At 35.8% G+C, this 24,367-nt stretch overlaps 1 protein-coding gene across 1 annotated transcript in view; it reads right to left on the reverse strand.

Annotated features, from left to right (window-relative positions):
* LOC110457738 (organic cation transporter protein-like) overlaps positions 1–9,034 on the reverse strand; it is a 30,115-nt gene extending 21,081 nt beyond the window's left edge. Inside the window, exon 1 of the mRNA XM_021509122.1 lies at positions 8,933–9,034. The gene's annotated coding sequence lies outside the window, so the exon portion shown is untranslated. The remainder of the gene's footprint in view (positions 1–8,932) is intronic.
* Positions 9,035–24,367: the final 15,333 nt, after the last annotated feature.

Below are 24,367 nucleotides of genomic sequence, written 5' to 3' on the forward strand. Positions count from 1 at the left end.
TGTATTAAAGTCATAAGCATTAAATATGAAAATAAAAGTTAATGTCTATAACTAGCCTATTTTTTTCAAACACGTAACAGGAAATAAAAATGTTTTATTTAGCCTAAGACCAACAAACTCATGCAGACCTGTACGTAAACTCTCTCTCTGATGACACGGTGGTATTCACCGGTCCTCCAGTGTCCCCAATTCTTCGTAAAGCCAGTTTACACAGAATATAAAAATATCAGTATCTAATGTGTTTGCCCATGTGGGAGAAAGGCCTTAAGCCCAGCATATCATATTTGTTTCCTTGTGTATGTGACCCTGGGTAATTGTTATTATTTCCGTCCCGCCCTTGTTTGTGTTAATTTATATTTGGTGCCAAGCATATGATTTGAATCTTTACAGACGAATGAAATCGACATAATAAAACCTTAGAGTATTCAATTAAGTTTCAAGGTTGTCTCATCATGATATGGCTTCCTAAGTATCGTAGCTTCAATGAAGAACGAAGGTTGTATAGGCAAACATCTTAATTTTAAGCTTGTCGGAAAAATGTATCATTCATTGAATAACTTATAATACGCAAACACGCCCTGACACACTCAAACACAAAATAACAAGATAAGGATGCTGTTCCTGTGTAGCTTGTAGTGATTTGTATGTTTAAAAGGAAGGCTAAACGCATGATTCTCCTATTTGTTTCTGTTGTAATTAAGTTCGGCATAGTATTTCAGCGAGATAGCACTCTAAAGTCGGCATCAGATCCGCGCTATCACAAGGAGGCAAATACACCAACATACCTTGTCTCTGCGCACACATACAAACATGCAAGCATACACAACACACATGGAGGCACGTCATTAAATGACCTTAGCTGTTCATGAGACGTTTAACAAAATAACACCAAACCAAAAGTCACGAATCATAGAAACCAACCGTTATATCATAGAAGTTAGGGAGTAATAATCGTCACCGTACAATGCTACAATTAATACATATATAATATTGGGTAATGAAATAAATAATATATTCTACAACCATACACGAATAATATGTTTACTTTATTGATTGTATTTTTTAATATATCAATTATTTAACATTTTTTTCTTTTTTTAGATATGAAAACTGAAAATTTTGACTGCACTTTTGCAGCAGGAAAGTAAATTTATATAGCTAATTGACCTGGTGAACACAAATCCGAAGGCCTGCAGTCATGTCTGTGCATAAAAGTATACATTGTATATCCCTTTTCCCCTACTGAATGTTCTAATACTCATTTTAGGAGTTCAAAAACTAGCTAATAGCTTGTTTGAAACATATTTACAAAGATAGCTATACCGAATAGGCCTACCACATAATTTACTGTATTATTTACAAGTTTTAAAAGAAAACACGGTTATTAATGAAACCGTTCTCATGCTCAAGCATGGAATTTATGCTCAAGACTAATTTTCTGGTATTAAATGAATAAATCTCTTTTTTTACTTTTTCATTGTTTGACATGATTTAACCGAGTTACAAATAAGGTTAGTTTGAGCACAGAATCCATGCTTGAGCACGTTTGAGCAGTTTCATGAATACAGGCCAAGGTGACAACTAAACAAACAAGTTCTTTGTGTTAAGGTTCAACGTACCGTACCACTGACTAAAACTGTTTAAATATACACAGGAAACCGATTATACTGGCATAATTTTAGCATTTACAATCTTTTCTCAAAAGAAAAACATACCTTTACGGAAAGGGCTCTACGTAAAAAATCATCTGAGCTACACCGTGACATTGACCCGAGATATCAGACGGTCATACTGTCGATCCGACCGACTGAGCTACCAGGTCATTAGAAGAGTGCTGTCCCAACGGTACTTTATTTATATAAAGAACGAAACGAAAGGGAGGGTACTATATGAAAGAAAATACACAGTGCAGTGGGATACGGATCTTTAAGTAACACGTAAATGAAAGCATCTAACTAACGTTTTGGCTTAAATATTTCTATGCATTGAAACAAATTCTTAATGGGTATTTTTGGCTGAATCTATTACATTGTGTGAGCACTTTCTATACACTCCGTTCTGATTCCTGCTAACTCAACAATTGCTTGTTTGACGATTGCATTAAATACACATTTTGACCTAAATATGTGTATGCATTTAAAAGAAAAAGCAATTGCTCAAAAAGTTTCATTGGCTTAAAAAAGCTGAATCTATTACACAGTTCGGAAACCTTCTAACTCAACAATTGCACATTAGACGGTTGCATGCTTGAGAATTAATTGCACACAATCGGAGCACCTCTTGAACTTTCCATTCAAAAGCAGCAAATGAAATATTTATTCATATTTAAGTATGGAATGGATCAAACTATTTGCCCCCAAGCTACTGGGACAGTCCATGTTTGCATGTAAAACACACTGAGTTGTTCCCAGATGAATACACGAGTCAAATATTCTAGCTTATTGTACACAGACCCAGTAACCAAACAGTATATGAAGACATTTTAGGGATAGGTTTTATTCGAAGCTATACATGAGATCGTCTTAAGCATACAATCATCAAAGAAATGCTCGTTGTTTTGACTAGTTCAATTTTGTTCTGAAGTAGTAAATAAAACATAAGCCTTATTTTGTGTATGTAAAAAAAAGAAATTATCATATCATTAAAGTGATATTTATCAATGCTTTATTCATCCTTAAAGACATAAATGTCATGGCATGTCATCCAGGTGACAATGAAACGGTTATTTAGTGTCATATAAGATATAAGGTTGACCCTTTTCCTCTGCTAGCTCGTTAACCTCAGAGGTGATTTCACATGACCTCATTGCAGAGACATCTGAAATAGTATACAAAATAAGAAGCCCATGGGCCTTAACGGTCACCTGAGTTCTAGTATATTTATATAGAGAGTTGATTTTTGTTTTTAAAACATGAACAGAAACATTATTCAAAGTGACAAAAAACAATTAAACCACCTTATTCATTATCTAGCATACAGATTTAAGACTGAAAAGTATTTGAAACGAGCACCTCTGATTTTAAAGTTGGAAAATGAAGAAATTTTAGCACACTGACTCCCTTTGGCCCCGCCCTACAGCCCTTGGGGGTAAGGGCTGGCTCAAAATGTTCAAAGTATCAAACTGTCAACTCAGGGTTATAATTCCAATCAAGTTATCAGGAGGTAATATCCAAAGTATTATTTGCCAATATAAACCATGATAAAATGTTTGAGGGTCAGTCAGGGCTGATATTATGCATACCATCAAACTGCTATCCAATACTAATAATGCTTTCCCAAATTGAATTACTTCCAATGGAAATTAAACTATTGTTGGTCAAAAATGTGATTTCCCTATATAAACCATAGTACGGTTTACCCCCTCCCCAGGGTAAAACAGGAGACCCCAGGGTCATGAAATGCACAATGTTGGTAAATCACCTTAAGACCCTTCAATCTATGAAGATAATTTGATTCTACCATATCTGGGTTTTAAGAAGATTTTTGAAATTTCAGTCAATTTGACCCTTTTTGGCCCCACCCATCAGCCCCTTGGGGTCAGTCAAGGCTGATACGGGCATACCATCAAACTGATATCCAATACTGACAATGCTAACCCAAAATGAATTACTTCCAATGGAAATTAAACAAATGTTGGTCCAAAATATGATTTCCCTATATACCAATTTTGGTAAAGCACCTTCAGACCCTTACATCTATGAAGAGTATTTGATTCTACCAAATCTGGGTCTTGCGAAGAAGATTTGTGAAATTTCAGTCAATTCGATCCTTTTTGGCTCCACCCATCAGCCCCTGGGGGTCAGTCAGAGCTGAAATTTGCATACCATCAAACTGCTATCCAATACTGATAATGCTAACCCAAATTGAATTTCTTCCAATGGAAATTAAACAAGTAAGATTTTTGAAATTTTAGTCAATTTGACCCTTTTTGACCCGTCCCTCAGGCCCCTGGGGGCTTGGGACCATAAAATTCACAATTTGTTTGACATTTGGCTATGAAAAGTTTCTGCAAAATTTCATTGAAATTGGTTCAGGGGTTATGGAGAAGAAGTTTAAAATGTTCATGTTTACGGACGGACGACGACGGCCAAAAAGCGATTAGAATAGGTCACTTGATACTTTGTCTCAGGTGACTTAATAATTCCACTGTCACCGGGTAGCAGTTTCTGTTTGGCTGACGTTTCTGCGGGGCTGTGTTTTTGTAGTTGCTGTATATGTGTGGAGCTATGCTTTTTGTGAGTGTTTGCTTTTCGTAGCTTTAGCTGGGGTTGAAATAGCTGCAATCTGTGGTTAATGTAGGCTGTCACTAAGTTATACGGTTATAGTTCATTACATCACCTCGTGACTCATATCGCGTTAAAGCCATGTTATGTCATTCAAGTTATTTTTTCAATTAATCAATTAGTAAGAATACGGAAAACTGAGAGCCAATCCCATACTACGACAGGAAATGCGTTTACTCTTATTTCAACCTTCAGACAGTGGGTGCACGTAACGTTGGGCAATCTGTTCAATTATTCAATGCACACTAGATGACTACAAATGCAAACGCGATTTAACACAACCAGGAGACTAGCCATCCGAACTCAATACAGGAGGGACCAAACACATAATTTAGGAAATATATAAATACCATTCCCTTCGTATAATACAATTAAACACAGGAACACACCTATTCTTAATGCACTATAATTTAAAATAGAACATATGTTTTAACAGAAATGTCTAGAGAACTTTTGATAAAGATAACGACAGGATCTTAGATAGCAGACATACGTTGGCCCAACGTTTGCTGTTGGTCGTTTGGTTGGCTATCAATCAGCCAGAGTAGAAAATAAAATGGGTGGATATGACATAATATAAATCACTGTTTGTTTTCTTATTATCAGACACCAACATTTTATTTATTTCTCATTTCCCTTTTTTCCCATATTCTTTCTTTCTGTCTTTTCTTGTGTCTATCTTGACATCGTCCTTAAAAAACCTTAGCTGTTAGTACATGTAGGACGGAAAGCCAACTCCAAAAAATAAATTAAAAAAATACAGCATTGTACCAACGTTGACCCAACATAGTTTTATAGTTGGCACAACGTTGGCCCAACGTTGCATCCGCATCAAGAAGTTGTTGGACCGACGTTGGTCCAACATGGTGGGCCGACGTTGGTTCAACATGGTGAGCCAACATTGGGCCGATTTGCAAAAAGATGGTGGCCCAACGTCATTTTCCAACGATGGCCCGCCCAACCAACCCTGATGCATTAGGCCAACGTTGAGCCAACGCATGTCTGTTATCTGGGATATCATGACATACCTTGTCGTTCATATAAACCTAGCTACCTTTACAAACATTCTGGTTAAAATTGGAGATGGTTTTAATATCAAGTCATATACATGTAAAGTGACTCGTCTGTCTCCTATTTACAGTATATTTACCAGATTCTGGTGGGAGCGGTTCTGATAGACGTTGTCGATCCCCCTGAACAGATTATTCAAACATTTTATTTACGTTCGTATCACCCTTATCACAATAGGGCCGTTTAACTTGTACAAATTAATTGAAATCTATTCGAATGATTGTTTAAATCGTATTATCTGGGTGGTTTTTTTTTTATTTGACATGAACATTGCAAGTTATTGCGTGTTGCAAGTGTTTCATACAACGTATCTCATACTCTACATCGTACGAAATCTAGTATAAATATCATATCCTTTTTGAAACATATCTAACGTTGTCAACGGGAGACCTCCATAAATCTGACAGTACAAGGCTATACTGAGTATATGCGAGAAAGATTGTCATTGTGTAGATATCATTATGTGACCAGACTTACCCGATGTGGGATTATTATGACTAATACAATCGTTTACCTGTAACAGAGCGAGATCGGGTTATCTCAGTCTCGGGCTAAGATTCTGTAACATCCCAACCGAGACTGAGATAACCTGATCTCGCACAGTTACAGGTAATTGGGTTTTTTTTCTCGCACCTTTTAGTTCGAAAAGAACTATTACATTTTGCTCAAAACTACAAGTATTTCGCCTTGGACCTCAAATGATAATGACATCTTCACTACTAAAGCTACATTTGAATGCTCCCGCGTAACAAAGTAGTCCGTCCTTACATAGATTACAACGTATTTCACAGTGTAGATTATATTTTATCTACAACATCAAATATCTAACAACATCAAAAAATACATATAACGACAAAACAGAACATTTATAATGCAGATTGTCAATTTAAAGCCGTTAACGCGCGGATGAATACATCGCAGTGTAAAAAAACCGCGAAATGTCACGTAAAGGAACAGGACAGATCGGACGAGATAGAAAAGTCTAGGATGGGGTATAGCATGGGATATCGCTGTCTGAGGTGCGAGAAATACACACTGTCTAATTTCCACTAGTATTAGCGCTTGTACAGGATAGGATGTTCGCTTTACTTAGAGAAAACCTTGTCGGATTAAAATCTGTTATTACTCTCACGCATTAGTGTTTGAAGATACGTTATAACCTAAATGGACTTGATGCCCGACTTAAATTACAATTTGTCAACATTATCAAAAAATGCAAAATAATAATGCTATATTATTAGAGCACCGCCCCAAGTTTTTGCTTACATACGAATAGATTACAGAGGGCAATTGGCCTCGTGGGTTTGAGCCATATCGGTTATCGGTTTATAAAATGTTCCAGACACATTAATTGAGAACGCAAAGTATCACGGAGCCTTCTCCCCACCCCCTACCCAAACCCTTCCACCTTCACTATACCTACACTAGACATAACCCTACACCACACTTCATTTTCACGACTTATCAAATAAACCGGCATACATATAGCTTACAACTTATCTCTCAAAATCCAGTTTTAAGTTCTGCATTGTCTATGTTTCAACAACCAGTTCAAAACTGTTTGCCTGTATTACATGTTTTATGATAGGACGACTGCTTCGCATTGGATCTCCTTATGTAACATACTCGTTCGATTAGCACATCCCGTTCCAACGTTGTTTACGACTAGCGCCTTTGCCATTAGAAACCATTGTAATCATTTGGAGTGGGGGGAGGGGGGGGGGGGAAATAGGTAGAACTTTCAACACATTGAAATATTTTGATACTTGCCGAACGAGTATCATCAACCTGTTAAAAAATGCGTGACTACCTCTGGTGTTTTTCATTTATAAGTAAATTTTCAAATTGAGCAACTAAATAATGTCTGGTTTCCTTTTCAAAAAGATGAGGAACACTTTCATTAACTTTAAAAATAGAACAACTATGAAAATTAATGAAGCATACAAGTCGTAAAACATATGTATTCACCATACAGGTAGTTATAAAACCGACTGTGTACCATCAGCGATGTTCACACAAAAGGCTGCCGAGTCGTTATTAATATTACATACCAGTTATAAGTGATACCTCATTCTACAAACAAAACAGTTTGACTTGTAGTACACAAAGATGCATAGTTCAAAGGGGCAAAGTTTTGCTGGCCCTGAATAATAAATATTAAAAAAAAAATCATCATTGCACCGAATGGACTCGGCTTATATTTGCAGCATGGTTTTATACTAAGCAACTACATCGAACTTGACTTAATCACGCTATCATGCACTGTTAAAAATCCCTTCATAGTTGTTTAGTTGATTAAATTGGCATTGTTTCAATAACACATCAATTATAATTTTGTATACATGAGTAAATTTGCTAATTTTTAGTTTGTCGTGGAACACATTGAGACTACAGGATAACTACAGACATGGCGAAATAGACATACACTTAAAGTACACCATATTAAATCCATCGGAAAACTCCTCTCTATTGAGTAAACTCAAAACGAACTCAAAACGAAGTTCAAAAATACGTAACGTATCAGTCCAAAGTACAATTCACATACACTACAGTACTGTACACTTAAACTACAAAATATATAGAAGATCTCTCCATCACAGCTACAAATTATACAATATATATCTAGTAACATACATTACATTTACACTTAAACTACAAAACAGTCTATATCTGAACAAAACAGCTACAAATTATACACTATCATCATACTACAAAAACAGATTGTGCAGTCATCCAAACTAATCCAAAATATCAGGTAGAGTATGTTCATGAAACAAACGCTAATAAATGTGTATTAATTTAAAGTTCAACTACACCATATCCGTTCATCCTAACTCACTTTGTTAAGTTCATCTAAAGAGCAACTTCAACTTACCAACTTCATCTGCAGTACAACTAAAAGCTATGAAGTACATCTGAATCCATATTTGTTTGCAAGCCCGTAGTACAACTACAAACAGTGCACTAACGTTAACGTTAAGTTAATTATAAGGGTATTAAGTGTATATAGATATGGGTTGTACTACATTTAAGAACGCCCCGGTGCAGCTAAATGAAAACAGAAAAAGAAGGAATACCGATTATACACAAATACTGTAATCAAACTCAAAATCGATTTAACTATGGCAAAATTTGAACAAAATATAAGCTTCACACCGATACCCTTGGACATGAACAAGGAGAACGGTATTAATAGATGTATATATACATTGTACGTGGACGCAACATAATAAACACTGTAATTGGACTGAATGCGGCAATATCCGATTCCAGTTTAACATTTCATGGGCGTTTTGCAGGCCTGCTGACATATATTCATCGACGCTATTCTTCAATAAAAATACGATACATTATTTGTCTATCCAAAGACCGTTCTCATCCCTATCCTACAATGAAACGTACTCGATAACACTGATTTATAAATATACCAAAGCCGTCGCTACCTGCACTGATATTAACCATTACAATACGATGACTTATTCATCGGCTACACCATTAGTTACAATGACTAACACAACCAGCTATTAAGAGCAGCATTCTATTTATAGGCTAATGAGTTTTCGTTAATAAGAACATACCTTGGGGGTTGGAGTATGCGTACGTTAAGTCCACGGCACACAACTCTGGCCTGTCTGTTTGACTGATCTACACCAGACTGATACTATCTTTCTACGTCAGTGGATCTGTAGTAGGTGTAAGGTCATACCCATCTTTATTCTGTGCTTAATGTCCGCGCATGGGTACTGAGTTCGCACATTTGTAAACGACGTTCTGTCGTCATTATATTTGTAAAGGACGAATAACAAATTTAATTTTGTAAAAAAATGTGGCTGATATAATTTAATAGCCTTATTCAAATTTGATCAATGAAATATATTTATGTATATAACAATTGTGATGTATACACATTATGCAATCAACAGTACAATTACAATATATTTCAATTGTTATTTTTTCTGATACGTTCTATTTCAAAAACAATTATAAATTCTACACCGTTTCATAGATTCAGATTCAATAATACTGAAAAATAACGTAACCAATACACCTTATATATTTGCAGTCTTCAATTCTTTTGGATTGTACATTATAAAAAACCTTAAAAAAAAGGACGGCTTAAAAAAAAAAGGATAATATTTATTATTAAATGCAATTAACTCATGAACCCCTACATTTTTCTAAAGTGGACCTGTCCACTCTTTGATTTGGTAAGGTTCAATCGTGACTTAAGGGGTGAATGGGTGAATAAATTACAGGGATACACGTGTTTTTTATTTTCTTTATTGTTGTGTGATTCATTATATTGGAAATGCTCCCAGCACAACAAACTCAAAACCCAAAATATCACAACAATACAGAAGGCTTGGCTTCATATATACAGAATGTACTTCTACGCCTGTCAATATGTAAGTGTTCGGTATTGTTTTTGAATTGTTTAATAAAGAATTCCACATGATTCGTTCCGACAGGGTAGTCATTTACAACACAATAAGTCTGTCTCGGGTTTAATGTCCCTCACTCTGATTGATCGAATGTATCAGCTACGGCATCCCGTGCTGATAAGATCACACGATCTATGTAAACACACTATACTTAGGACCAGACTCTATCATATACTACATACAGATGTATATACGCGTATGTCACATTGTCTTCCAACAGCTTGTTTAAAGACATTATTGTTGGATCTTACGCCATATTGTAACCGTATTCTGTTAACACATGTTTAATCTACCTTATATTAAATATGATGTAGTCAGTTTACAGCTTGTATAAAGAGACTATTTTAGACCTTACGCCATATTTTAACCGTATTCTGTTAACACATGTTTAATCTACCTTATATTAAATATGATGTAGTCAGTTTACAGCTTGTATAAAGAGACTATTTTAGACCTTACGCCATATTTTAACCGTTTTCTGTTAACACATGTTTAATCTACCTTATATTAAATATGATGTAGTCAGTTAACAGTTTGTATAAAGAGACGATTTGGGACCTTATGCCATATTGTAATTGTAACATTATTTTACAGTTTGTATAAAGAAACTTTTTTGAACCTTGCGCCATATTGTAATTGTGTTCCGTTAAAAAATGTTAAGTCGTACCTAACATTAAATATAATGTAGTTAGATTTCAGTTTGTATTAAAGGATTATTTTGGACCTTATGCCATATTGGAACGCTATTTCGTTAAAATATATTTGATCGTATCTGATTTGAAATATAATGGAGTTGGGATTTTTCGGACCTAATGTATTTTTTACAGTTTGTTTAAAAGACATAGTGCCATAGTGTAACATCTGACGGTTGGTTGAAGGAAACATCAACTTTCGTTCCTCAATTTGTTTACAGGTCCCACACAATAAAGTCTTACATATCTGCAGCAGAACATCTGTTTTCTATTTCCATTACTAGGTTAATTTAGCGATGATTCCGCAGCAAGTCTTTACGGTGGAGCTACCGACGCGGTGCCTGACGCTAATTAATGTAACAATTTAATTACTGACAACATATGGTTCAGATTCAGATTTAGATTCACATTCTTTATTAGCCGAGAGCCATACGACTCATAGGCACAACAGTAATACAGTAAATATAGCACAAGTATACAAGTCTGACTCCCCCCTATAATTTGTATTGTTCGCTTTTATGACCTTAGGGTTGTAGATGTTGAAGTACTAAGAGTATTGCATTTATTAGCTCGGTATATTAATGTAACCGATACAAACACACTGCCGACCTCAGAGCATGCAGGCGTAGACATTGGTTGATGTATGTGATTAAGGCAATGCCAACATGATTTTATGTTTATTGTCTTACAAAATGCACGTTTTTTTACTGTAGACGATGTACTTGGCCTTTGTTCAAGAGACACGTAAAAGGTTGTACAAGATAATTGTTCAGCTCATATTGGTGAAGATAAAAGCAAGTTTATTAGTGAAATCGCTAAATTAGAGAAATATTGTAAAATAGTTACCATGAGTCCAAAGGTTATACAAGTATAAACAAAACATTCGCATTTAAGCTCTCGTTACGTTCAGCAAAATGTTTTACAGCAGACTCCTAAACATCAGGAACTCTCCAAAACCGGCCAAACAATATATGGTAAAAGTGGCGTCCGGTTAAGACAGAATTATCTGTACTCAAAATGACAGACACATACTTATTGTTACAAAGGGCATTCATACATTTTTAAAACGGTTGTATTTTTGAGTGCGTTCTCAAAAGATGTTGTTTGAAAAGGCTTTTTCGCCTTTATTTTTGGGGTGGGGGATTATTGTAATTCTGCTGCTAAATAACAATACACCGCTTCATAAAAAATATAAAAGTTTGCAATTAAAATAATTCACTACAATATTACATATACATGACTACACTTCAAATCATACATTTCGACTACAATTCGACCATACCCTGTATCGTGTCTGTACAACTACGAATAATACACTTCAGTACAGCTACATGGTCATACCCAATATCTTCTCTGCACAACTACGAATAATACACTTCAGTACAGCTACATGGTCATAACCTATATCTTCTCTGCACAACTACGAATAATACATTTCAGTACAGCTACATGGTCATACCCGGTATCTTATCTGTACAACTACGAATAATACACTTCAGTACAGCTTCATGGTCATACCCTATATCTTATCTATACAACTACGAATAATACACTTCAGTACAGCTACATGGTCATACCCTGTATCTTATCTGTACAACTACGAATAATACACTTCAGTACAGCTATATGGTCATACCCTGTATCTTATCTATACAGCTACGAATAATACACTTCAGTACAGCTATATGGTCATACCCTGTATCGTATCTGTATAACTACAAATAATACACTTCAGTACAGCTACATGGTCATACCCTGTATCGTATCTGTATAACTACAAATAATACACTTTAGTACAGCTACATGGTCATACCCTGTATCTTATCTATACAGCTACGAATAATACACTTCAGTACAGCTATATGGTCATACCCAATATCTTATCTATACAACTACGAATAATACACTTCAGTACAGCTATATGGTCATACCCTGTATCTTATCTGTACAACTACGAATAATACACTTCAGTACAGCTACATGGTCATCCCCTGTATCGTATCTGTATAACTACAAATAATACACTTCAGTACAGCTATATAGTCATACCCTGTATCGTATCTGTATAACTACAAATAATACACTTCAGTACAGCTACATGGTCATACCCTGTATCTTATCTGTACAACTAAAAATAATACCCTTCAGTACAGCTACATGGTCATACCCTGTAACTTATCTGTACAACTAAAAATAATACACTTCGGTACAGCTACATGGTCATACCCTGTATCTTATCTGTATAACTACAAATAATACACTTCAGTACGGTTACATGGTCATACCCTGTATCTTATCTATACAACTACGAATAATACACTGCGGTACAGCTACATGGTCATACCCTGCATCTTATCTGTACAACTAAAAATAATACACTGCAGTACAGCTACATGGTCATACCCTGTATCTTATCTATACAACTACGAATAATACACTGCGGTACAGCTACATGGTCATACCCTGTATCTTATCTGTACAACTAAAAATAATACACTTCAGTACAGCTACATGGTCATACCCTGTATCTTCTCTGCACAACTACGAATAATTCACTGTGGTACAGCTACATGGTCATACCCTGTATCTTATCTATACAGCTACGAATAATACACTTCAGTACAGCTACATGGTATTACTCTACATCTTATCTGTATAACTACGAATAATACACTTAAGTACAGCTATATGGTCATACCCTTATCTTATCTGTACAACTACGAATAATACACTTCAGTACAGCTACATGGTCATACCCTGTATCTTATCTGTACAACTACGAATAATACACTTCAGTACAGCTACATGGTCATACCCTGTATCTTATCTGTACAACTACGAATAATACACTTCAGTACAGCTACATGGTCATACCCTGTATCTTATCTGTACAACTACAAATAATACACTTCAGTACAGCTACATGGTCATACCCTGTATCTTATCTGTACAACTACAAATAATACACTTCAGTACAGCTACATGGTCATACCCTGTATCTTATCTGTACAACTACAAATAATACACTTCAGTACAGCTACATGGTCATACCCTGTATCTTATCTGTACAACTACAAATAATACACTTCAGTACAGCTACATGGTCATACCCTGTATCTTATCTGTACAACTACAAATAATACACTTCAGTACAGCTACATGGTCATACCCTGTATCTTATCTGTACAACTACAAATAATACACTTCAGTACAGCTACATGGTCATACCCTGTATCTTATCTGTACAACTACAAATAATACACTTCAGTACAGCTACATGGTCATACCCTGTATCTTATCTGTACAACTACAAATAATACACTTCAGTACAGCTACATGGTCATACCCTGTATCTTATCTGTACAACTACAAATAATACACTTCAGTACAGCTACATGGTCATACCCTGTATCTTATCTGTACAACTACAAATAATACACTTCAGTACAGCTACATGGTCATACCCTGTATCTTATCTGTACAACTACAAATAATACACTTCAGTACAGCTACATGGTCATACCCTGTATCTTATCTGTACAACTACAAATAATACACTTCAGTACAGCTACATGGTCATACCCTGTATCTTATCTATACAACTACAAATAATACACTTCAGTACAGCTACATGGTCATACCCTGTATCTTATCTGTACAACTACAAATAATACACTTCAGTACAGCTACATGGTCATACCCTGTATCTTATCTATACAACTACAAATAATACACTTCAGTACAGCTACATGGTCATACCCTGTATCTTATCTGTACAACTACAAATAATACACTTCAGTACAGCTACATGGTCATACCCTGTATCTTATCTATACAACTACAAATAATACACTTCAGTACAGCTACATGGTCATACCCTGTATCTTATCTATACAACTACAAATAATACACTTCAGTACAGCTACATGGTCATACCCTGTATCTTATCTGTACAACTACAAATAATACACTTCAGTACAGCTACATGGTCATACCCTGTATCTTATCTATACAACTACAAATAATACACTTCAGTACAGCTACATGGTCATACCCTGTATCTTATCTGTACAACTACAAATAATACACTTCAGTACAGCTACATGGTCATACCCTGTATCTTATCTATACAACTACAAATAATACACTTTAGTACAGCTACATGGTCATACCCTGTAACTTATCTATACAACTACAAATAATACACCTTAGTACAGCTTCATGGTCATACCCTGTATCTTATCTATACAACTACAAATAATACACTTTAGTACAGCTACATGGTCATACCCTGTATCTTATCTGTACAACTACGGATAATACACTTCAGTACAGCTACATGGTCATACCCCGTATCTTATCTGTACAACTACGAATAATACACTTCAGTACAGCTACATGATCATACCCTGTATCTTATCTGTACAACTACGAATAATACACTTTAGTATAGCTACATGGTCATACCCTGTGTCTTATCTGTACAACTACGGATAATACACTTCAGTACAGCTACATGGTCATACCCGGTATCTTATCTGTACAACTACGAATAATACACTTCAGTACAGCTACATGATCATACCCTGTAACTTATCTGTACAACTACGAATAATACCCTGCGGTACAGCGACATGCCTATAATACGATGGATTAAAGTTAATTTCTCTGTAATACAGCTGTTAATTGTAGGAAGATTGATAAATTTCATCAACACTCATTTCTGATTAGGTTAGATTAATTTAATTTAATTTTACCGTTAATAAGCATTTTGATTGGCTTAAAAAAATATTTTGCAACCCATTACCTAAAGAATGACGTCGCCGTTTAAACGTCGCTTTTGATTTGCCGATACAGCGGCGTGACAATTTCTAATAGAAAAGAGTCCATCAATAAAAGTGGATTTCCACAGTGATTTGGTAAAGTAGATTAAATTATAAGGATAAAGTCGAATATATTTTTTATGCTATAGAGATATAACACAAAAAACGGTTGTACTCTAAATAAAACCGCAAATGATGAGAGTGCACTCCGGCTTTTTTGTGTTATATCTCCATAATATAGAAAATAAATTTAATCTACTATAAAAAGTTAATCCTTATGTAACTCCGTCATTTATAACACAGCATCTGTTTGATAGACCTAACGCCATATGCGTGTGGGTACACCTGTATGGTAACATAATGTGCTGACACCAGATCAATACAATATATGACAGATAATCTACTGTATCTGTTATGTACTCTATGGCTGAACGACATTGATTCACGACACGGTACTACAAAGCCGCTATCCCCGCATGGGGCTAAACAATATGACAGAGCTATTGATATCTCGTCTTTATAAGTCAATTCATGCAGAAATCACTGCATCGACTAAAGGGCATGTTTCCTATAAAAAATAAATAATGTTATAGTGTTACAAAAAGCATACCTTGACGTAAGTGTTTTAAAACCAGGGAAGTCGCCAGGACACTAATTTATGTAGCAAAACTGAATACATGTATGGCAAGTCAACTAGATTCATTAATTCTGAGAAATGTCAATCCTGTATTTCATGAAATTGTTGGAGACATGTATTGTATTGATAAGATGTCTCTTAAACATAAGATTAAATTAATATCATACCATAAAAGATTTATCATATGCTACGTAAGATACGGAATTTTAAATGATTGACGGAATGGTGATAAGGTATAGCTGATGAATATGATAATGAATGCTGATTACGATCTGAACCAGAGTGACCTGAGAATTTGTTACAGCTATATTTGGACATAAACTAAGGTGTTCAGAGTAATTTTACATGTTTTAGGGGTTAAGATCGACTTTCGATAAAAATGACACCCCAATGAGGTTGACGTCAGCTAATTGCCGAGACTCGTGGTGTGATTAGCTGGAAGCGCAGTCATTTTTTTTTCGGTACGAGGCTGACGTCAACCTCATAATCATTAATATACACAAAAAACCGGAGATCATGTCCGCGGAAGGTCAATACATTTTACGTGCATATAGGAGGTTTTTAAAAGAAAAAGTATCAATCTTTCCATCGGTACCGAGCATTTTTCCGTACATCATCAAGAAATTATGTTTTTGATGCGAGATGATGATGTAAGGTGGGGGTCGACTTTTCGACATCGAGAGGTTTCCGCCCTTGTCGTATATATAATCGTTAGGATGTCATTTTTACCGAAAGTCGATCTAGACCCCTAAAACATGGAAAATGACGCTAAACACCTTAGATTATGTCCAAATATAGCTGTAACAAATGCTCAGGTAGCAGTATACAGTAGAAATGGCCCGACTCTGATAAACAAGGCACATGTCGAGGAAATGTAAACACAGTGGATTTACCCTACACAACACATGTATACATGTACAATAATGTATATATATTTGTAAACTGCATTACATTTACAATACATATAAAGGACTGAGAAGTGTATAAACCTCTTTTTTCTATGTATGTCACTTGTGTGAAAACAATGGTTACCACATTAAAAATTACCAAAAAATGCCAAAAATTGCTATTTTTGACCCAAAATTTGCCCCCCGCAACAATTTTTTTTTTCCTAAGTTCTGTCTGAAATTAAAGATTACCTACCTAGTTGCAGAATTATCTGGGTCCCAGTAAAGTCGTAAAACTTGATTTTTTGCAATTTTGCGTCGTGTGCTGTTGTCAAAATTTTACCTCCTGTAAAGCTAGCTTTTCATGTGTAGACACCCTTTCGGATTATGGCCAAAATTTTATTCTCGAACCAAACAAAAGTCTTTTTTTTTTTTTACAAATGTGAAGCTCATATAGCCCACTTCATCATTCTTATACCAATTTTAGTACAGTTTTATTTTTATATTTTTTTTTACATACCATTATACAGGGGTTAGCCATTTAACAAAAATATCACCTATGGCCACAACCCTCTACTGTATACTGCTACCTCATGTCCCTGTGATCTTAACCGTATAATTACGTCTCCCCTTCGACATCCACGATATCCAGGGGTTATGCCCAGTTTCGCTCTCTGCACCCCTGGTTCAGGTTGACCATCTTTTGGATGAGACGAGAAGGCTAGTTTGATCTTTTGATATACATCAAAAGAATCTCACGGTCACGTAACGGTAAAACTTATTGGCTTTGAAGTCGGGTGTCGCTCCTCTGTTATCTTTAAAGGACAAGTATCAGCCTAGTGATTGGTCAGGGTTTTTTTTACCTGACACCAATCAAATACCTAGCCGCGTACCTTCAATTTTGCTTTGACATCTTCCAGGGGTGCAGAGGGCGAACGTGAGAGTAACCCCTTGATATCGAGGATGCCCATTCGAATGAAGGGAGACATACCTTCTAGTTCTGGTTCTTGTTCTAGTTCTTCTTATATGATCTTGTCCGGGCTGTAACTTTTAAACCAGTAAAGATATCTTGATGAAACTTGAAGTATACCTGCATCACCCATATACAATGTGCAGTACACTGTCATTAGGCTTGACTCCAAGGTCAAAGGTCAAATATGTGCGATTTTTTTCGGGAATATCCTGTCCAGGCTATAACTTTTAAACCGTTAAAGATATCTTGATGAAACTTGCAATAAAACTGCATCACCTACAGATGACGTGCAATGCAGTGTCATTAGGCCACTGTGGCATTTACGTCAAGGTTAAAGGTAAATAAAGTCTGATTGTTTCAAACATTTAAAGGTGTACGCCAAGGTGATGCCAACGGTCCCTCACTGTGTCTAATTTTGCTTAAACTTAGTATGCAAGTAAATGATGGCACTGTAAACTCTATCCAAGCATCATATGCGACTATGGGGTCAGTTTTGAGGTTTTCTGCAATGGTCCTCAATTATAATTAGAACTTGTTCATATATGAAATGTATAACCTAGCAGTAGACGGTTCCTCTAATAATAAGGTCAAATAAGTGCTCAGTTAAAGATATCCTGATACAATTTGTAATGTATTTGCATCACCCACAAACGATGTGCAGTGCACTGTCGTTAAGTCACTGTGACCCTGACCTCGAGGTCAAAGGTCAAATAAGTGCAAAGTTTTTAGGAATATCTAGTCCGGGCCGTAACTTTTAAACCGTTAAAGGAGCGACATACGTTTTTGTTCACAGACATTAATCTCTAGTTAATTTTATATTAGAATAAGTATTATGCGACACTTAGATACTAGCTGATGCAAAGTAAAATATACAAGGATTGACACTGGATTTTGCATCATTCATGAAAGTATGAACTGGCGAGAAATTACAAACTGTATGTGCGGTCACTACGAAGCGAATGCCCTCAATGTGAAGCGTGCAAGTAAAATTGTCCCCTTTCATACTATCATTAATGTTTGAAAAACCTATAATCTATTCCAATTATTCCTAATTATTATCAATGGAAAGTAAAACTTAAACCGTCATTAAAAATACTACGTCCAATCATCGCAATTTGGGGCCGCGGGTGCCGAGTAGTTAAAGGCGTCTGACCAACTACAATCACTAGCCCTTCACCACTGGGTCACGGATTCGAGGCCTACGTGGGGCAGTCGCCAGGTAGTGGTCGCAGGTTGGTTGTTTCCTCAGGTCACTCCGGTTGACCATATGTGTTACAGGTAATAGGACGTAAAAAACAAACAAACCGAACCAAACATCGCAACGTCATTTCGTGGATCTCAAAACTTATTCATTTAAAAATGCTCCCACGGCCGCAATCATCCGACATGACAAAATGCACCTGTTGAAAAATAACTTTTCCAGTTGATAAAAGGTTGTTATTATTTGTAGTTGCCATATGGTGCAGTAAATGTAATTTTTCAATTCGCCTTCAAGTTGAAATTTCCTTAGATTAAATCTCTATTTAATTTATCTTTTGACTATATACACTATATACAATGTGTCAGTTTGTTAATGAAAACTAAATAACCACGGATTTAATTATTACGATGAAAGGCTTGTCACATCTGTGTTTGCATTGAAGAACTGATCACGAATCGTTATTAAATTAAACACATATCGCTTATATACATCAGAACACGTGTCGAGAACCGCCGATAGTACAAATTAAATTAATAATAAATTAATAGAAATTTTGTACATAAAAGAAATGAAGTTATAATTAGGTTTTTACGTCGCTTTCTGTATTAAGCACAGGGCCCTGATAATTTGTTACAGCCATACTTGACCTAAACTAAGGTGTTTAGAGTAATTGTACACGTTTGGGAGGTTTAGATCAATGTTCAATAAAATTAATGCAATTTTCGGTATCACGATCGGGGGTGGCATATTTACCGAAAATTGATCTAAACCCCCCAAACGTGTTAAATTACTCTAAACATCTTAGTTTAGGTCCAAATAAAGCTTAACAAATCCTCAGGTCCCTGTGCCTAATAAAGGAATCGACGTTAACACCCGTTATCTAATATAACTTAATTCAGTGTGACAGTTATTGTAAAATAGTTCGAGTTATCATTAATTTATTTTATACTATCGGCGGTTTGTCGACACGGGTTTTGATATAAATAAGCGATATGTGTATAATTTGATGACAATTCGTCATTAGTTTTTCATTGCAAACACACATGTTGTACAGTATGTAATGCGTATGGAAGGGGATCACCTCCATAATATTTTATTATAGAATTAGTTACTTATGGTTTGGAATGTAATTCTAAGTACATTTGTATTATTTCCCTAGCTGATAAGTGTCTGTTTTCCATGCTATGTGTATTTGTATTGTTGCACTCGTTTACAAACCTATTGCGTGTTCATTCAATGCTATGCCACTTTTCATTCCATGCTATGTTAGTTTTACCGATCGCGATTTCGTGTTAGCTTATAATTCACTTCATTCTAGGTTTAATACATCAATTCTATGTAGATTTTAATACGTTTTGAAACGATAAATAATAAAAGTTCGAAACTAACGTTAAGGATGGAGCGCCGCTTGTCGTCTTAATGAGGAACTAAAATTCTAGAATTCATTCTAGAATTTTAGTTCTCATTAAGACCAGCCGGCGCTTTAATCGCCAGCGAAATTCGCGGAAATTAATAGTCGCTCTCTTAAACCGGAAGCATACACGATTGTGACAGTAGATTTTTGAAAACGCAGTCAACAGTACGGTAAGGCTTGGTTTTGACAGCAATTGAACTGTATTCTATTTAATTTTGAGCCAAAATTGTTTGTAGCATAGCAGAATATCGTCATATAATTAGCCATAACGAAATCCCACATAAATATTTGGTAACTTGCAAAATGTTAACCCTGCACGCAGACGTTCGTTACAAATGCATGTCTGAAATACAAATCATGCTTTACTGATATTGGTCACAGCACACATTGTAGGGTGCCTCGGTAGCCGTGATCGCTAACGCGCACAGTCATTGTTCTACTGTGTGCTATCAAGCGTGAGCTTCAAACCACTCGCTCTCCCAGTGATGTCTGATAGGGTTAGTTGTTATCCCTCCAATGGCACGGTGGTTTTCCCCCGTGGGGTTTCCTCCACCTCGAAAACACCATTTGTTCCCTTAGCGGCGTCGTAATAAAAGCTCTACAGAGCTTATGTTTGTTGTTGACAATTGTACACGACGTTAAACAAAGATTATTATTATTATATTATTATTATTATTATTATTATGTGTGCTGTCATAGTCATAGCTTGACAAAGGGACAAGTCGGTCTTGGAAGGTTGCGACACGTTTAATACGTCTATTGTTGTGTAGAAAGTAAAACTGTTATATCAAGTATCCAATAAGTACAGTACAGTTTGTTCCTGTTAGTGCTTTAGCTTAAAGTGTTGTGAAGTGCAAGTTTGCCAACCTGATTACTGGTTTTTGACAGCAGACCGTCTACTTCCTTGATACCCTGAACAACTCCTATAGTGAAGAGACATTACCTGAACAATGGAGGTAGTGCATATAGAAATGTATCATGTTTCACAATGTTTGAAACTGTTTGTATACTGGTATGTGTAAATTATTATTAGGTCACCACCAGGACCAAAGCCTCGTCTGTTAACTGTTTGACTTCTTCTTAAGAACCGGCCGGGAATGAGTTTTTTCAAACTTGGTAAGCGTCATCCTTGGTGTCCACTTGTCCTGAGTCCTGAAGTTAAACGGCTCAGTGAATTTTGACTAAATTTGGCCTGAGGTTCGAGTATCCTTGGTCAAAGGGGACCCCATTTTGTATAAACAGAGAGTGTGACCCTCCTGAGGGCAGAGGAGCGGGGCACAATGGGGGGGGGGGATATTGTTAAGTGTTCAAAACTCTTCTCTTCCAATATGTTGAGAAACAGAGCCTATAGTTGCAGTACGTGACATATTTATCCAGAATATGCTCCTGTGGTTGTGCAATTGTCCAGTTGAGGGATTCAGGCCCTCTTGGCCTATTGTTTGTCTTGTACCTAGTGATGGGCCAATAATTGATATTATAACTCAAAATCGATCAGCTTGTCTTGTTCAATTATTGATTACGGGTGCAAATCCCATAATTTGAGTTATCTAATTTATTAAAGGCTTAACAAAAAAAATCAGGTTCGCTTCCTGTTACATGCTAGAAGTGCTTCCTTGAAATTTTACCAAAATAATGGGGATCAAATATTTTAAACAAAAATAGAGTCTTTTATCAAATCAAATCAAACATTATTATGAGTTCTATATTTTACAGTAACTTATTTTAGCATGTGGTATAATATAGGGGGGGGGGGGGGGGGGGGGGGGGGGGGGGGGTGTTAGGGGTTACTTTCGGGGGATAGCGGGAGTGTGCCATCGACTAGTTTCCTGATCTAGTATCTAAGATGGGAATCCTGTAATGGCCCAATTACTATTAGCACCTTTTTACAAAATTAATTTTAATAGACGACCTATGCTGTTCTCCTACAGCTCAATTTAGTCAAATTTAAAAAATTGAATCGGTGATCTCGCAGAGTATATAATGCTCTTTTCCCACAAAAGCATATCAAACATTTACAACTATCATATCTACAGTGTCTATGTCTGATTCATGACAATACTTTTTATTTTATTTTTTTATCCAGAATGCTCCAACTTTTCTTGGCAAATCCAGACCTACCATCAGGATGCAGTGTCCTGTAAGACACTGCAAGAGATTTGCCCTTCTGGGATTCTTAAACCTTTGAATGGAGGAACAAAGACATTGCTGTATTTGTGATGATGAAAATACCATATTGTTGGACAAGAATTAAAAAGACCATTGACCACTGAAATGTATACCGTGGCTAGTGATTGATTATTGTTGTGTTTTTTCTGATTTTGCCATACAGTCAGAATGAAGGAAAGACATGGTTCAGAACTTCAGATACACTTTTAAGCTCCTCTGGTACGAACTGTCGTAATCTTATTATGGTATAGTGAAGTGTCTGTCATAAGTCTGTCTGTCAACTTTTTCTTTAAATGACTTTTTTAGATTCAAAAGCACAAGGCCCTTTATTTGGTCAGCAAGTACCTGGGATAAATGCTTTAAAGATTATTCATATAGATAACCATGACCTTCTTTCAAGGTCACAAGTGTCAAAAACAGGCATCAGTTTCTTAAAAACTGGTATTGAGTCATGATATTTCATGATGATTATATTTTATTCAGTATTCCTTTGCATTGCTTTGTTTAAAAATAAAGGTATTTTGAAATTTTGATTTTTTTTTAATTAAATCATTGACTGATGTAAATATATATGTTGTTATTCATCTTCATGTTTGTATGTTTGCCTCACAACAGAAACGTATACGTCTCTTCTCACAAGTAACATTTATTATTCCCAGCCACTGCTCAACGAAGTTTGCAGAGGATGAATAAATGGATTCGGTCTCGCCATCCATCCCCATTAAGAAAAGGTGTTGGGTCCATTTCTAGGTACATCTAGGTAAAACATGCATAATGATGGCATCAATGACGCAGCTATAGGGACACTCTAATTAATGTGTGTAGATGCCGAATTTGACTTGCATTTTAGACGTCCTTCTACATTGTACAACAGTGCACATTAAGAAAATTTGTTTAAGTCCATATCTCAGTAACAGAAACTAATGATGCAGGTAGGGTTGCTCTACTGAATGCATGCATGCATGATGAGGATGCTGAATCTGACCTTTCATTAAACACTTCAGTGCCTTCCTTATATTTTAAATATAAATAAGCTTTAACATTAAAAGGGAATTGCATATCTGGGAAATTATAAAGGCTGCATAGATATTAACTTTAAAAACTGTTCAGTGTTACAAACTTAATATATTTGTCATTATATTAGAGCAATTAAAAATTATTTTATTTGAATTATTCTCTTATAAATGTATACCCCGAACCATTCACAATTGTATAATTTACTAAATTTTGACATTGTATTTGGTGGGACATTGCCTTTGGCTTCGGAGCTCTTGCTCTAAGACTTTAAACATCTATTTGGGATACATTGATAAGAGAATGACCAAATATTGGAAAGGGGCATTTGTATGATAAACAATATTTTTTTAAGTTAAGTCTGAACTTATTCCAATAAATTTGAGAAAATTGATACACTGGTGTTCTGCGATAGGTTATAATATAGTGTTTAACTTTTCCATATTTGTAGGACATTGTTTTTGTCCAGTTCTGCAGACCCCCGCTGTAAAATGAGGTAGAACTATTTTAATTATTTTAATAAGCCTTGTATGTTGGCATTACATAATTAATGTTTAATATAATCGATGCCAAGTTTCGATAGTTTTAATAAACGTCTGATGAATTTATGTTGATATTGATGTAAAAGCTCCGGTATCAAATTTGTATCAGGGACGTAACCAGGACTATGAGCATATGGAAGCATACGAAGCTCGAAGCGCCGAGTAGGGGTAGGTTTGGGAGGGGGGTTACCCCCTCCTGAGTTTGGGGGGTTCCAGGGGGGG

This window comes from Mizuhopecten yessoensis, unplaced genomic scaffold (assembly GCF_002113885.1).
Source record: "Mizuhopecten yessoensis strain PY_sf001 unplaced genomic scaffold, ASM211388v2 scaffold9301, whole genome shotgun sequence".
In the NCBI taxonomy this organism is placed as follows: Eukaryota; Metazoa; Mollusca; class Bivalvia; order Pectinida; family Pectinidae; genus Mizuhopecten; species Mizuhopecten yessoensis.